The sequence below is a fragment of the Triturus cristatus genome, chromosome 1_1 (genome assembly GCF_964204655.1).
Source record: "Triturus cristatus chromosome 1_1, aTriCri1.1, whole genome shotgun sequence".
Taxonomy (NCBI): Eukaryota; Metazoa; Chordata; class Amphibia; order Caudata; family Salamandridae; genus Triturus; species Triturus cristatus.
In genome coordinates, this window is record NC_140579.1 from 341,894,527 (window position 1) to 341,910,799 (window position 16,273).

The following is a 16,273-nucleotide window of genomic DNA, read 5'->3' on the forward strand; positions in this document are numbered from 1 at the left end:
GTTCATTTGTAAAGCCAAGATGCATAGTGATCATTGACTGAGTAAGTAGGACTGGTGGACCTCTCCTTGTCCTTGGCCCTCTCCATGTTCTAGTGTGATGTGTAATAACTTTGAGCTGTGACTATCCATTGAACCTTACTGATCGTCCCAGACAGCTGGATTATTATACCTATTGAGTGCCACTAGTTAGAGTCCATTTTAAAAATTTTTTATGGTTAATTAAAACCTTTAAAAACTGCAAAAAGAGATACAAAATATACAGAGTACAATGATAAAACCATATGATGAAAACAAGCATTGCTAAATACAAGCAGAGAGGATTCAGCTGAACTATGTTTAAAAGGTAGGTAAGAAAGCATTCAAAGCACATAAGAAAATGGACCTTTGAGCATGGAATTAAAACAGTGTGCACAATATGCAGAACACAGACCTGTTGTGGAATGATAGAGCTACAGAATACAGGCAGAGAAGACTCCAATGAACGATATGTTTGAGGATAGTGCAAGTAACAGATCAATTTTTTATCTGTAGATTAAAAAGCAATGTGCAAAATACGCAGAATGCATGTCTGTTGAGGAACGACAGATCTAAAAACTGTACTGAAAACAGGTCAAGAACTTGTCTTGCTCAAAGGCTGACCTAATACAGTCCAGGCAGTGCATGTTTGCATCAAACCAATAAAAAGAATGGCGATAGTCAATGAAATATTGTAAAAACCCACAGAGTAGAACAGCAGATTTTATAATTTGAAATCTATTATGAGCAGAAAATATAGACTCTAGAGTGCATTGTGCAAAATGTACTGGTGACGTAGCTGAACATGGCCCATACGCACCAAGCTGTGCAAGCCGCTATAAAATTGATCATAAGCTATAGCAAGAAAGACATAGCACTGGAATAATGGGCAATGCCCGACCCGATATTGGAAATGTGGTGATGCATGACACAATGGAACAAGAACTACAGCATTAAAAAAATTGTTGAATTGAGTGCCACTACCAATCAGAAGCTTATGACTTTATATTTATGGCACCTTTATTTCTCATGTGTTAATGATCATTTTAGGTTTGTCATGTGAGATGTCATAACTAATTAGGATGGAACAAGATGGTCACTGAATAGTAGCACTGGGGATATTGGATAAATTAAATTTTTAGATATTGAAGAAATTAAAATGTTTTGATTAGGTGTGTCTTGGCATATTGCTCCTATGGATATATACTTTATAGTTCCATATCGATGATGACCGAGTTTCATGATCTTCTGAGTTCTGGGAGTGAACGGACTGTCATACGATTTGCACAATAGCATATGCCACTTTAGAACATTGCATTTAGGCCTTAGCACTTTAGAGCTGGGAGCTTAGGAACATAATATTTGAAAGCTTTTTGAACAACTTATTTCTCAATTATAGGAGTGGATGAATTGTCATATGATTTGCACAATTGCACATCCCACTTTAGAACATTGCACATAGGCATTAGCACTTTAAAACAGGGAGCTCAGGAACATAATACTTGAAAGCTTATTAAATTAACCCCAGTGGAATACAAATAGAGGAATGGCAGATTAGCACGTGTCACTTTTGAACATATCATATTGCACAAAAGCAGTAGCGCTTTTGAACCAGAGAATATTGGTATATTTTTTAGAATTAATTAACATTAGTTAGGAAACACATAAATAGGTTTATGGAGCAAGTGCGCATTAAGCACAATGTGTATGACAAGATGTGGCACTTCAGTGAGGATGCAAATATGTTATATGTGCAATGGATATCTTGTTGTCCTGTTTAGCTTGAAAATATTATAGTGTATATACACACCAGCACCTTGGAACCGGAGTTATTGGGAACCAAGTAGCTTGACTGGTGGCACTTAACACATTTAAAAATCACTAATGATCTGCTGAAAAATCGGGATACTAATATATGTTATTGTGATTTTGAATCCCTACAATGAATTATGTGACCGTACATTATTTGAAATGTTTTAAGAATGTTTAGGCAATTGAATGCTATAATGACAACACATAATATGACATCACGGTGGGGTATTAATCCGGGATATGTGTGGTTAACACTCTGATCTCAGTAAAAAGGAAATATGTGACACGAGTGGGAAATGTGAGTGCCATAAATTGGAGGATTGATCTTAACATTGTACAAATTGAATTGTTACTTACTTAATGACAGGGCATGTGAAATAAATGGGAAGTGAAAACAACCCTGGTTGAAACTTTTAGAATGTGGCATTGATTGTCTAATGTCTGAGATAAATCTCTAAATGAAAAAATGGAGGACAACATGAACCTGAAATGTGATTAAAAAACGTAGTGAGGACCATTCTAGTGTTTGGGTGCCTATGAAATTCAGAAAGGACTATATGATGTAACATTTGACATCTTCACAATCTGTGAAGTCCAGTCGATTGTGTGGAGCCGAAACTTGTTTGCTGCTTCAATTTTAATATATTTTTTGTTCGCACTGAGAAATAAAAAGTTGGTATTCACCTCCTACCTATTGATTTTGAGCACCATTTTTTCGGCTATGAATTTATCCATACCTGTGCCGCAGTGACACGAGTTAAGGAGAAGGGCTCTGTGAATGTATATATATATATACATGTATAACTATATATATATTCACTGAAAAAACCATAGGTTTCAGGCACGTTATAGTTAGGAATTAGCATTTAAAAAACCTTAGAAATTCACTGAAAAAACCATAGGTTTCAGGGGCGTTATAGTTAGCTGGACTTTTCACTCGTACAAAACCATTGAAATTCCCCCGTTATAGTTAGTTCAGCTAACTATAACTCGTGCGCCCGCAATGCACTGCTGATGACGTCACATATTACATCACTCATGACATGGTCAGAGACATCACTCATGACATCACTGATGACATATCAAATGGCATCACTGATGACATCACTGATGACATCATCCAGTGAATGTGTGTTTTGCTGAAAATTACACGTTTTATTCAAGGTCGTTGGAAGAATAAATGGGTATATAAGTGTCTAAATGGATGATTTGTTTTTGTAAAATTGATTGTATAACTGACTGATTAACTGTATCTTAGTGAATACATGGCTTAGTGAGTAATGTTTAAATATGTAAATATCTGTATCAGTCTCTCACTTTGTGTTAGTTTCTATTTTTGAATGTGTGTATCAAAGGTTATATTATGGGGAGAGGAGGTCTGCCACTCTATCACAAGGATGAGGTCATCAGTGATGTCATTTGAGATGTCATCAGTGATGTCATGAGTGATGTCACTGACCATGTCATGAGTGATGTAATATCCGACGTCATCAGCAGTGCATTGCGGGCGCGCTAGTTATAGTTAGCTGAACTAACTATAACGGAGGAATTTCAATGGTTTTGTACGAGTGAAAAGTCCAGCTAACTATAACGCCCCTGAAACTTATGGTTTTTTCAGTGAATTTCTAAGGTTTTTTAAATGCTAATTCCTAACTATAACGTGCCTGAAACCTATGTTTTTTTTCAGTGAATTTCAAAGGTTTTTAAATGCTAATTTCTAACTATGCCTACAGAGATAGAACATGTGAAGAAAGAAGAAAAAACGCACAGAAAGAAAAAAAAGAAATGCAGAAAGAAGCAACAGAAGTCCTCAAAGATGAAGAAAAGTGCAGGAAGAAGGATAACGTGCAGAAAGAAGAAAAACAGAAGAGCAGAAAGAAGCCTTGTTGCAAAATCATCCTGTACCCTCAACTTTTTCAGACGGATACTGGTGGTAACTGAGTCTGACTAACCAGTCCTAGAGCCAGTGCTATGTTAAAAGACACTCAGAATACAGTGAAAACACCTACATACACTAGGGAACACTATGCGTTGGGGTCCCCCTGTGATCAGCATGACCTCCTCTGTAAGCCCCTAGTATATAATAGGGCAGGGGATTAAAACTACCTCTTAAAACGCGCCACAGGGCGTGTTTGCACACATCACCTCAGGCCCGTCCCCTCACTTCCCCACTGTGTAAACACGCCCTATGGACGTTTTAAGTAGGGAGATTAAGTCCCCTTGAATCCTGAGGGTCCCTAGGGTCCAACTAGACCACTAGGTACCTTCAGTAAGCGCCACAGAGCTGCGTTGCAGAGAGATGTAAAAAGGGGCACGGCCTAGACCACCTCTCTGCACCGCAGCGCAGTGACGCTTACTGGAAGCACCTGGTGGGCTAGTTGGGCCTCAGGGTCCATCAGGATTGAAGGGGAATTATTTCTCCAACTTAAAATGTACCACAGGGCTTGTTTGCACACGTTAACTCAAGCCCCGTCCCCTCATTTCACCACTGTGTAAACACGCCCTGTGGCCGTTTTTAGTTGGGAGATTAAGTTCATTTGAATCCTGAGGGTCCCTAGGGTCTAACTAGCCCAATAGGTACCTCCAGTAAGTGCCATTGCAGAGAGGTGTAAAAAGGGGCACGGCCTGCACCACCTCTCTGCAACGCAAAGCAGTGGCGCTTACTGGAAGCACCTGGTGGGCTAGTTGGCCCAAAGGGTCCCTCAGGATTGAAAGGGAATTATTTCCCCATCTTAAAACGCGCCACAGGGCGTGTTTGCACACGTCACCTCAGGCCACGTCCCCTCCCTTCACCACTGTGTAAATGCGCCCTGTGGCCGTTCTAAGTTGAGAGATTAAGTCCCCTTGAATCCTAAGGGTCCCTAGGGTCAAACTAGCCCACTAGGTACCTCCAGTAAGCGCCACAGAGCTGCGTTGCATAGAGGTGTAAAAAGGGGCGTGGCCTCAGAACACCTGTCTCCCAGCTCCCTGGCGCATACTGGAGATACCTGTTGGGCTAGTTGGCCCTCAGGGACCCTCAGTATTGAAGGGGAATTAATTCCCCAACTTACAACTTGCCAGGGGGCGTGTTTGCAGAGTGCTGCAAGGAGGGGGCGTGGCCTCCGGCACGATGCCGGTCTTTTATTTATTTTATTTTTTTAAGAAGGAGGGCTGTGGCCTCCCTTCTTTTTCTAATTTACTGGCCCTGGGGACCTCATCCCCCAGGGCCTGCACCCTTATTTTTTTTGTTGAAAATAATTAATTTGGCCCTCCCAAGGCCTTAATCGGCCCCGGGGACCCCAACCCCCGGGTCATGGCCTTTTTTAAAAAAAAATCTTTAGGAGGGGGCTGCATTGCCCCCCTCCTCAGGCCACTTATGGCCCCGGGGACCCCATCCCCCGGGGCCGGCCTTTGTTTTTTATTATTTAAAAAAAATATATATTTATAGAAACACCTAGGACATGCTGGACAAACCGTACGTACCTATCACCATGACGATTTGCGTGATATTCATTAAAAAGCGAGTATGCATACAATGAATCCACGTGGAATGTATTTACACCGCTAGTGAAGCTCTGACTTGTCTGATGCCCTATCGTGCCTCATCCCGGCGCCCCCGCCGGTGGGTACTCTCCAAGTAGACAACCTTTTCGTTTATTTATACAAACATGGGTAGCTATTGACCGGCACATTTAATATACACGCACACCAAGCCATTCAAAGGGGATTCGACAAAAATTCGACCAAACTATGCAAAAAAAACCCCTCACGGTTAATAAAATACACATCCACCGCCGGATGTGTAATACTTTTATTTTACTCTCTGGAAAGGAGACAAACCTCACTTGAGAGTCACAGCGTGCTCCTGGCTGAGCTCAATGCTGTGTTACACCCACCAGTGCGCGCCGAGTGCCTCACACCTCTGTGTTGTATTCCACCAGCTAGTGCGTATGCTATGACACTCTCTAGCCCATGTGCACTGTAACACCACCCCGTGAATTTGTCATGCCACACTTGCATTCGCACGGGTTATATTGCCCCATCTAACGTGCCTTCCTCGATGCCTATGTTATAACGCACAGCGCTATGCCATACATATTACAATTTGGGATCTATATCTTTGTCACAGTGCATATGCAACGTTACACTCCCCAGCACATATTTTATATTACAACTTTAGAGACTAGTTAGGTTACACAACACTGCCCTGTGCATATTACACTCCAAGGCGCATATCGCATAGCGCACGCTAGTGCCTGTGCTATCTCGCACTCTGCAATGAATCTGTCATTGCGCACAATGTATTGCATATTATATTTCACGCCCCAGTTCATCTTATATCACACTTTTTGGTGCATAGTTCATACCATATACTATATCTAGTTTTCATTTTCAATCGTGCTCTCAGGACTATGTTCTATATAACACTACATCCACCTACCCTTTTCACGGGCATTACATTTTGCGATGGGGGTGAAGGGTCAGGGGGTGTTTCTGCCAAGTGAGTCCGGAGTCACAGTCACAAACGTTCTCTTCTTCCTGAATAAAAGTGAGATTATGCTGCATACTTGTTCATATTTTAAGTAGTTCGCACAGACACACATTTTAAAAACAATAAAATTCCTAATACCCACCTTCTCTGAACAGTTAGCTTGCTGCCCCATCCACCTCCTCCCTATCCTCTTTTGTCTGAATCCATGGACTAGCCTCCTCCCTCCTGCCATGCATGGTCTGATGTGCTGCCACTGCCCTCCATTTAGCATGATGTACCAGTCCACTCCTCCTGCGCTCCATTGCCCAATTCTATGGCCCATCATTGACCTCCTGCTTAGCCTCTGTGCTTAGCTTGCTGCCCCTATTCTCCTTCCCCCTGCCCTCCGATGTCTTTGTGCATGCCCCTGCTCCATCCTTTTTGCCCACCATGTTCCATGGACCTGCCACTCCTATCTACTCTGAGTGTTCTGTTGAGCTGCCACTCCCCTCCCACCTGGCTAGCATTGTCAGATGACTGTAACCTGTCCCTGCCACCTCCACCCTGCCTGTCCACATGCCATGCCCCTATCCCCTTCCTCCTGTCCTCCATGGTCCATTTTACTGCCACACCCTTCTGCCCTCCCGGGTCTGTTGTGCTGCAACTGCTCCTCCTGCCTGCCCCGCGTGGTCTGTTGTGAGGCCACTTCCCCTGAACTCTCTTGTCTGTGCCCAGGTCCTGACCCTCCCTTCTATCCTCTATGGTCCTTTGTGCATGCCCTTGCACCGTCCTTCTTGCCCTTCATAGCCATTGTGCTGCCACTAACCCTCCCGCTTGCCATGCATGGTCTTCTGTGCTGCCATGGCCCCTCCCACCTTCCCTGTGTGGTCAGCTAGCTGCTCCTGACCCCCTCCCACCTTCCCTCCATGATCTGTGTGTATGCCATCATAGTCTCATTGTTGCTCTCCATGGTGTGTCTTGTTTCTATTGCCCATCCTGCCTGACCTCCATGGTCATCTTGCTGCTCCTGCCCTGCACCCTTGCCCCCAGCCCTCTGTTTCCATGTGCAGACCCCTATTCCCTCCCATCTGGCTTGTCTGTTCCATTGTAATGCTCCTGATCCGACCCTCCTGCCCTTTATGGTCTGTTATGCTGCAGCTTTCTCTCCTGTCTGTCCATTATGGTCAGCTAGCTACCATTGCCTCTTTCCCCTCTGTTCTCTGTTGTCCATGTGCATGGTCCTGTCCCCTCCCTCTTGCTTTCTATGGATTGTTGTGCTGCACTCCCGTCCTGCATGCCCTGTGTGGTGTATTGTGCTGCTGCAAACCCTGATGCCTGCCCTGCAGGGTCAGTTTGGTGCACCTCTCCATGTCCCTCCTGTCCTCTGTTATCCGAGTCCATGTCCCTACCCCAATTCCTCCTGCCTACCATGATCCAATGTACCATCAATGCGAACATTTTGAACTTGGTAAGAGGGAGATTTTGAAAAAAAACTGTGTATTGATTTTCCCCTTTGAGTTACATTGAAAAAGAGGAGATTGTAGACAGGAGACAGATCAAATAAAGACCATTTGAGCTTAAAAACATTGGACGTTTCCTGGCTGAAACGGGTCTGTTGGCATGTATGGTTGTACTACCACTGCCTCTTCCTTCTGCCCACAATGGTCTATTATATTGCCACAGCCTCTCTTGCCAGTCCTGTATTGTTGGTTTGTTGCCCCTGCCCCCCTTTCCACTGCCCTCCATAGTCTGTTGTGCTGCCACTGCCCTTCCTGCCTGCCCAGTGTGGTCAAATTGTTGCCTCTGCACTCTCCTACCTGCCTTCAATTTTCAGAGTCCGTGCCCCTGGCCTCTGCCTCTCAACAGTATCCCAATGAACAACTAGATTGCTAACATTCTATATTTATTACAAAAGTGTGGAACACCTGACGTCATCTCGATGTAATCAAAACTGTAATAACAAGAGTATTTCCTTTAGAAATTACATATATGAGAGGGTCTTATTTGCATCAAAATTATGGTTAGTGCTCTAAAAAACTAAAATGAGGACATATTTTCTGAGTTTTCAAATAGCGACAAAGAACTTTTAAATTATTTGTAATATTTATGTTTTTTTATCCAAATGACCACTTGATTAAATGTTGCACCTAGGGGAGAGGATGTGGTGTTACTTCCAGAGCTGCAGACTTTGCAACTGGGGAACCAGGTGGGAGTTTCTGCTTCAGCTCAACATTCTGTAATCATGGTCAAATCACTTAATCTCCCCATGTCTACAACCAAAATGAATTTGATCTTGTATGATGTAGCCAATGCTCATTTAAAGCACTCCAATACCTGACAAGTCTGCACTATATAAAACTGCAAATACACAAAAAATAAGTGTTTTGCACACTTCTGTAATTGGGCTACATGTGGGCTACATCTGGGTTATATCTGTGCTGCATTTGGGCTATTTTGTCTCTGGTGGCCATCTTGGGAGATTTATTTGTTATGAAGTTTTCTAATTTCCTCATTTACTGCAGTCTCCTCAGTAGGAAATGCTTTCAGTTTTTTACTTTGATTCCATCAAGAAGGTATTCAGATATGTCACACATTTGCCATACATTCTGAATGTTAGCACTCTAGTTGCTCATTAGATCACCATAGTAAAGCTACTGCTCACCATGGAAGTCTGCTGCTGGTATTAAAAGTGCATGTTTCAGTCTCCATATCCGAATTTTTTAATGAAATAGAAGAAGATTTGAGAAGTCACTCAAAATGTGCCCTAATTTTTCTTTCTTCAGCACTAATCATAATTTCTATGGCAAAATGAACCCCCTCATTGTGTTCCTTTTTAAATTAAATGTTTTAAGTGTTACCAGTTTATTCCAATCAAGATGGCTTCAGGTGTGCCATACTTTTGTCATAAGTAAGACAGTAAGCGCTCTAGTTGTTATTAAGAACGCTCTGGGACATTCTGTCATTGGGCTGTACTTGGGCTACATCTGGGTGATATTTGGGCTACATTTGGGCTCTTTTGTCTCTGGTGGCCATCTTGGGAGATTTATTTGTTATGAAGTTTCTTAATTTCCTCATTTACTGCAGTCTCCTCAGTGGGAATACTTTCAGTTTTTTATTTTGGTTCCATCAAGAAGGCATTCAGATGTGTCACACATTTGCAATAAATTCTGAATGTTAGCACTCTAGTTGCTCATTAGATCACTGTAGTAAATCTACTGCTCACCAGGGAAGTCTGCTGCTGGTATTCAAAGTGCATGTTTCAGTCTGCATGTCAGAATTTATTTATGAAATAGAAGAGGATTTGAGAAGTCAAAATGTGCCCTAATTTTTCTTTCTGCAGCACTAATCATAATTTCTATGGCAAAATGAACCCCCTCATTTTGTTCCTTTGTAAATTAAATGTTTTAAGTGTTACCACTTTATTCCAATCAAGATGGCTTCATGTGTGCCATACTTTTGTCATAAGTAAGACTGTTAGCGCTCTAGTTGTTCGTTAGAACACTCTGGGACATTCTGTCATTGGGCTATACTTGGGCTACATCTGGGTGCTATTTGGGCTACATTTGGGCTCTTTTGTCTCTGGTGGCCATTTCGGGAGTCTTTTTATGATGTTCCCTAATTTCCTCACTTACTACAGTCTCCTCAGTATGAAATACTTTCAGTTTTTTACTTTGATTCCATCAAGAAGGAATTCAGATGTGTCACACATTTGCCATAAATTCAGGATGTTAGCACTCTAGTTGCTTATTAGATCACTGTAGTAAAGCTACTGCTCACCAGGGAAGTCTGCTGCTGGTATTGAAAGTGCATGTTTCAGTCTGCATGTCAGAATTTTTTAATGAAATAGAGGAGGATTTGAGAAGTCACTCAAAATGTGCCCTCATTTTTCTTTCTGCAGCACTAATCATTCTTTCTATGGCAAAATGAACCCCCTCATTATGTTCCTTTTTAAATTAAATGTTTTAAGAGTTACCACTTTATTCCAACCAAGATGGCTTCAGGTGTGCCATACGTTTGTCATAAGTAGGACTGCTAGCGCTCTAGTTGTTCTTTAGAACACTCTGGGAGGCTGCAGTAGAACACAAAGGAATCAACTGACAGTCTCTGCCCTTGTTGGATGTACATGTTTTACTGAGAATGTCAGACTTCATTCTCACATGACTGAGAAAGATAATGTGAATTTACAGAAAATATGCTCTTAGTTTAGCTTATAGATCACCTTCCAAACCTCTGTGGGAAAAGCATGAGAAAATAGTTTTCTCTCAAACATGATTCATGTTATCACAGCAGAAGGCTTTTTCACATGGTAAAATCACCTTAGAACACACCACAATTCCTAAAATGAGTATGTTACCATCAACAAATGATTTAAAAGGTAACTAAAGTCTTAAAACCTTCTATTAACTGCAATGCTTTTTAATGAGGTGCTATCATGTATATTGGTCCCAAGATGGCTGCCAACACTTCTTGGATGAAGTGCTAACAGCCGATCAGATCTCACGATGAGATGTGTGGTTAGGCTCCGCCCAGATATATATGTGATTTTACTTTTGATTTTCTCAGAAACTACCCAACGGATTGACATCATTTAAGCAAAAGGCACGAGTCTGAACTGAGGACTACCTCTTTGCCAAATTTGGTGTAATTCCGTTCAGCACTTCGGGCTGTAGCTGCGTCAACAGGTCCTATGGGAAAATGCATAGGGAAAACGCGTTTTGGGACCCCCCTTTTTTCTCGGCCCCCGCTTGACGAATCACTGTGAAATTTTCAGGATAGGAGCGGAACGGAGCTGGCCAAAAGTTTTGACACTTTTGCGAAGATTCATCAATCGACGCCAACGTTATTCCAAATAGAATGTTGCGGATTTCCTATGGAAAATAGGTCCTAACTATAACTACCTACTGGCGACTGCCAGTAGGTAATATATTTATGTATTTATATATATATTCACTGAAAAAACCATAGGTTTCAGGGGTGTTATAGTTAGCTGGACTTTTCACTTGTACAAAACCATTGAAATTCCCCCGTTATAGTTAGTTCAGCTAACTATAACTCGCGCGCCCGCAATGCACTGCTGATGACGTCACATATTACATCACTCATGACATGGTCAGTGACATCACTCATGACATCACTGATGACATCTCAAATGACATCACTGATGACATCACTGATGACATCATCCAGTGAATGTGTGTTTTTCTGAAAATTAAATATGTTTTATATATGTATATCTCAAGGTCGATGGAAGAATAAATGGGTATATAAGTGTCTAAATGGATGATTTGTTTTTGAAAAATTGATTGTGTAACTGACTGATTAAGTGTATCATAGTGAATACATGGCTTAGTGAGTAATGTTTAAATATGTAAATATCTGTATCAGTCTCTCACTTTGTGTATAAGTGGCTGCATGGGTTGGTGAGTAGCTACATGGGTGTCTACATAGGTTATTAGTTGGTTTTTTGAGTATCAGTCTGAGTGTCTGCATGGTTCGGTGGGGGGTATTACGTAGTGCATAGGTGCATGAATGAGTGACTCACTGTTTATATGTGTTGAACACAGCATGTGTGCAGGACTGTATGGGTGGATGAGTGTGTGTATGGGTGTGTTAGTGAGTGAATGACTGTCTCAATAGTGTCTTTATGAGTAACTACATATGTTTTAAACTAGTATATGTGACTATTGGTGTATATATGTGAGTATATGTGAGAGTGAGAGATTGAAAGAGTTCCTGTATGAATAAGTATGTGTTTCTATAAGTGATTGTTTAAAAGACTAAGTATGTGTAAGTTTCCGTAGAAGTAAGTATGGTGGTGTGTGTATAACTGTATATGCAAGTAAATGTATGTTTGATTCTTTATTAGCATGAGTGACTATGTGTGTGAGTAACTCTATGGATGAGTGGCATTGTGTAACAGGATGTATAGGTGTATGAGTACATATGATGAGTGAGTACATGTATGAGTGACTGTATAGGACTGTTGGTGAATGAGTGGATGTGTATGTGGATCTTAGAATTACTGAAGAGGTTGTTGTAACTGGTATTGGTATGTCCATTGTTTTGAAAATTTTAGTCTCTATTTTTGAATGTGTGTATCAAAGGTTATATTAGGGTGAGAGGAGGTCTGCCACTCTATCACAAGGATGATGTCATCAGTGATGTCATCAGTGATGTCATTTGAGATGTCATCAGTGATGTCATGAGTGATGTCACTGACCATGTCATGAGTGATGTAATATGTGACGTCATCAGCAGTGCATTGCGGGCGCGCGAGTTATAGTTAGCTGAACTAACTATAACGGGGGAATTTCAATGGTTTTGTACAAGTGAAAAGTCCAGCTAACTATAACACCCCTGAAACCTATGGTTTTTTCAGTGAATTGCTGAGGTTTTTTAAATGCTAATTCCTAACTATAACGTGCCTGAAACCTATGGTTTTTTCTGTGAATTTCAAAGGTTTTTTAAATGCTAATTTCTAACTATGCCTACAGAGATAGGACATGTGAAGAAAGAAGAAAAAATGCACAGAAAGAAACAAAAGAAGTGCAGAAAGAAGCAACAGAAGTCCTCAAATACGAAGATAAGTGCAGGAAGAAGGATAACGTGCAGAAAGAACAAAAAGAAGAGCAGAAAGAAGCCTTGTTGCAAAATCATCCTCTACCCTCAACTTTTTCAGACGGATACTGGTGGTAACTGAGTCTGACTAACCAGTCCTAGAGCCAGTGCTATGTTAAAAGACACTTAGAATACAGTGAAAACACCTACATACACTAGGGAACATTATGCGTTGGGGTCCCCCTGTGATTAGCATGACCTCCTCTGTAAGCCCCTAGTATATAATAGGGCATGGGGATTAAAACTACCTCTTAAAACAGGCCACAGGGCGTTTTTGCACACGTTAACTCAGGCCCCATCCCCTCCATTCACCACTGTGTAAACACGCCCTGTGTCCATTTTTAGTTGGGAGATTAAGTTCATTTGAATCCTGAGGGTCCCAAGGGTCCAACTAGCCCACTAGGTACCTCCAGTAAGTGCCACAGAGCTGCGTTGCAGAGAGGTGTAAAAAGTGGCACGGCCTGGACCACCTCTCTGCAATGCAGCTCAGTGGCGCTTACTGGAAGCACTTGGTGGGCTAGTTAGCCCCCAGGGGCCCTCAGTATTGAAGGGAAATTATATCCCCAATTTAAAACGTGCCATAGTGCGTGTTTGCACACGTCACCTCAGGCCCCGTCCCCTCCCTTCACCACTGTGTAAACGCGCCCTGTGGCTGTTCTAAGTTGAGAGATTAAGTCCCCTTCAATCCTAAGGGTCCCTAGGGTCAAACTAGACCACTAGGTACCTCCAGTAAGGGCCACAGAGCTGCGTTGCAGAGAGGTGTAAAAAGGGGCTTGGCCTCAGAACACCTGGCTGCAGCGCAGCTCCCTGGCGCATACTGGAGATGCCTGTTGGGGGCGCGTTTGCAGAGTGCTGCACGGAGGGGGCATGGCCTCCGGCACGATGCCAGTCTTTTATTTATTTTAGTTTTTTAAGAAGGGGGGCTGTTTGGTTCCCCTTCTTATTCTAATTTATTGGCCCTGATGACCCCATCCCCCAGGGCCAGTCTCCTAATTATATTTTTTTGACCCCAATCCCCAGGGCCGGCCACTGTTTTTTATTATTTTTAAAAAATATATATTTATAGACACACCTAGGACATGCTGGACAAACCGTACGTACCTATCACCATGACGATTTGCGTGATATTCATTAAAAGGCGACTATGCATGCAATGAATCCATGTGGAATGTATTTACACCACTAGTGAAGCTCTGACATGTCTGATGCCCTACCGTGCTTAATCCTGGTAGACACCCTTGTCGTTTATTTATACAAACATGGGTAGCTATTGACGGGCACATTTAATACACATGCACACCAAGCCATTCAAATGGGATTCGACAAAAATTCGACCAAAACTATGCAAGAAACCCCCCTCACGGTTATTAAAACACACATCCACTGCCGGATGTGTAATACTTTTTATTTTACTCTCTGGAAAGGGGACGAACATCACTTGAGAGTCACAGCGTGCTCCTGACAGAGCCCAATGCTGTGTTACACCCACCATTGCCTGCCGAGTGCCACACACCTCTGTGTTGTATTCCACTAGCTAGTGCATATGCTATGACACTCTCTAGCCCATGTGCACTGTAACACCACCCCGTGAATATGTCATGCCACACTTGTCTTCGCACGGGTTATATTGCCCCATCTAACGTGCCTTTCTCGATGCCTATGTTATAACGCACAGTGCTATGCCATACATATTACAATCTGGGATCCATATCTTTGTCACAGTGCATATGCAACGTTACACTCCCCAGCACATATTTTATATTACAACTTTAGAGACTAGTTAGGTTACACAACACTGCCCTGTGCATATTACACTCCAAGGCGCATATCGCATAGCACGCGCTAGTGCCTGTGCTATCTCGCGCTCTCCAATGAATCTGTCATTGCGCACAATGTATTGCATATTATATTTCACGCCCGGTTCATCTTATATCACACTTTTTGGTGCATAGTTTATACCATACACTATATCTAGTTTTCATTTTCAATCGTGCTCTCAGGACTATGTTCTATATAACACTGTGTTCACCTACCCTTTTCACGGGCATTACATTTTGCGATAGGGGGTGGAGGGTCAGGGGGTGTTTCTGCCAAGTGAGCCCGGAGTCACAGTCACAAACGTCCTCTTCTTCCTGAATAAAAGTGAGATTATGCTGCATACTTGTTCATATTTTAAGTAGTTCGCACAGACACAATGTTTTAAAAACAATAAAGTTCCTAATACCTGCCTTCTCTGAACAGTTAGCTTGCTGCCCCATCCCCTTCCTCCCTATCCTCTGTTGTGTGAATCCATGGACTAGCCTCCTCCCTCCTGCCATGCATGGTCTGATGTGCTGCCACTGCCCTCAATTTAGTATGATGTACCAGTCCACTCTTCCTGCCCTCCATTGCCCAATTCTATGCCCCATCATTGACCTCCTGCTTAAACTCTGTGCTTAGCTTGCTGCCCCTATTCTCCTTCCCCCTGCCCTCCGATGTCTTTGTGCATGCCCCTGCTCCATCCTTTTTGCCCACCATGTCCCATGGACCTGCCACTCCTATCTACTCTGAGTGTTCTGTTGAGCTGCCACTCCCCTCCCACCTGCCTAGCATTGTCAGATGACTGTAACCTGTCCCTGCCACCTCCACCCTGCCTGTCCACATGCCATGCCCCTATCCTCTTCCTCCTGTCCTACATGGTCCATTGTACTGCCACACCCTTCTGCCCTCCCTGGTCTGTTGTGCTGCAACTGCTCCTCCTGCCTGCCCCGTGTGGTCTGTTGTGAGGTCCCTTCCCCTGAACTTTCTTGTCTGTGCACAGGTCCTGACCCTCCCTTCTATCCTCCATCGTCCTTTGTGCATGCCCCTCCACCCTCCTTCTTGCCCATCATAGCCATTGTACTGCCACTAACCCTCCCACTTGCCATGCATGGTCTTCTGTGCTGCCATGGCCCCTCCCACCTTCCCTGTGTGGTCAGTTAGCTGCCCCTGACCCCCTCCCACCTTCCCTCCATGGTCTGTGTGTATGCCATCACAGTCTCACTGTTGCTCTTCATGGTGTGTTTTGCTTCTAGTGCCCATCCTGCCTGACCTCCATGGCTATCTTGCTGCTCCTGCCCTGCCCCCTTGCCCCCAGCCCTACTCCCTCCCTCCTGGCTTGTCTGTTCCATTGTAATGCCCCTGATCCGTCCCTCCTGCCCTTTATGGTGTTATGCTGCAGCTTTCTCTCCTGTCTGTCCATTATGGTCAGCTAGCTACCATTGCCTCTTGCCCCTCTGTTCTCTGTTGTCCATGTGCATGGTCCTGTCCCCTCCCTCTTGCTTTCTATGGATTGTTGTGCTGCACTCCCGTCCTGCATGCCCTGTGTGGTGTATTGTGCTGCTGCAAACCCTGATGCCT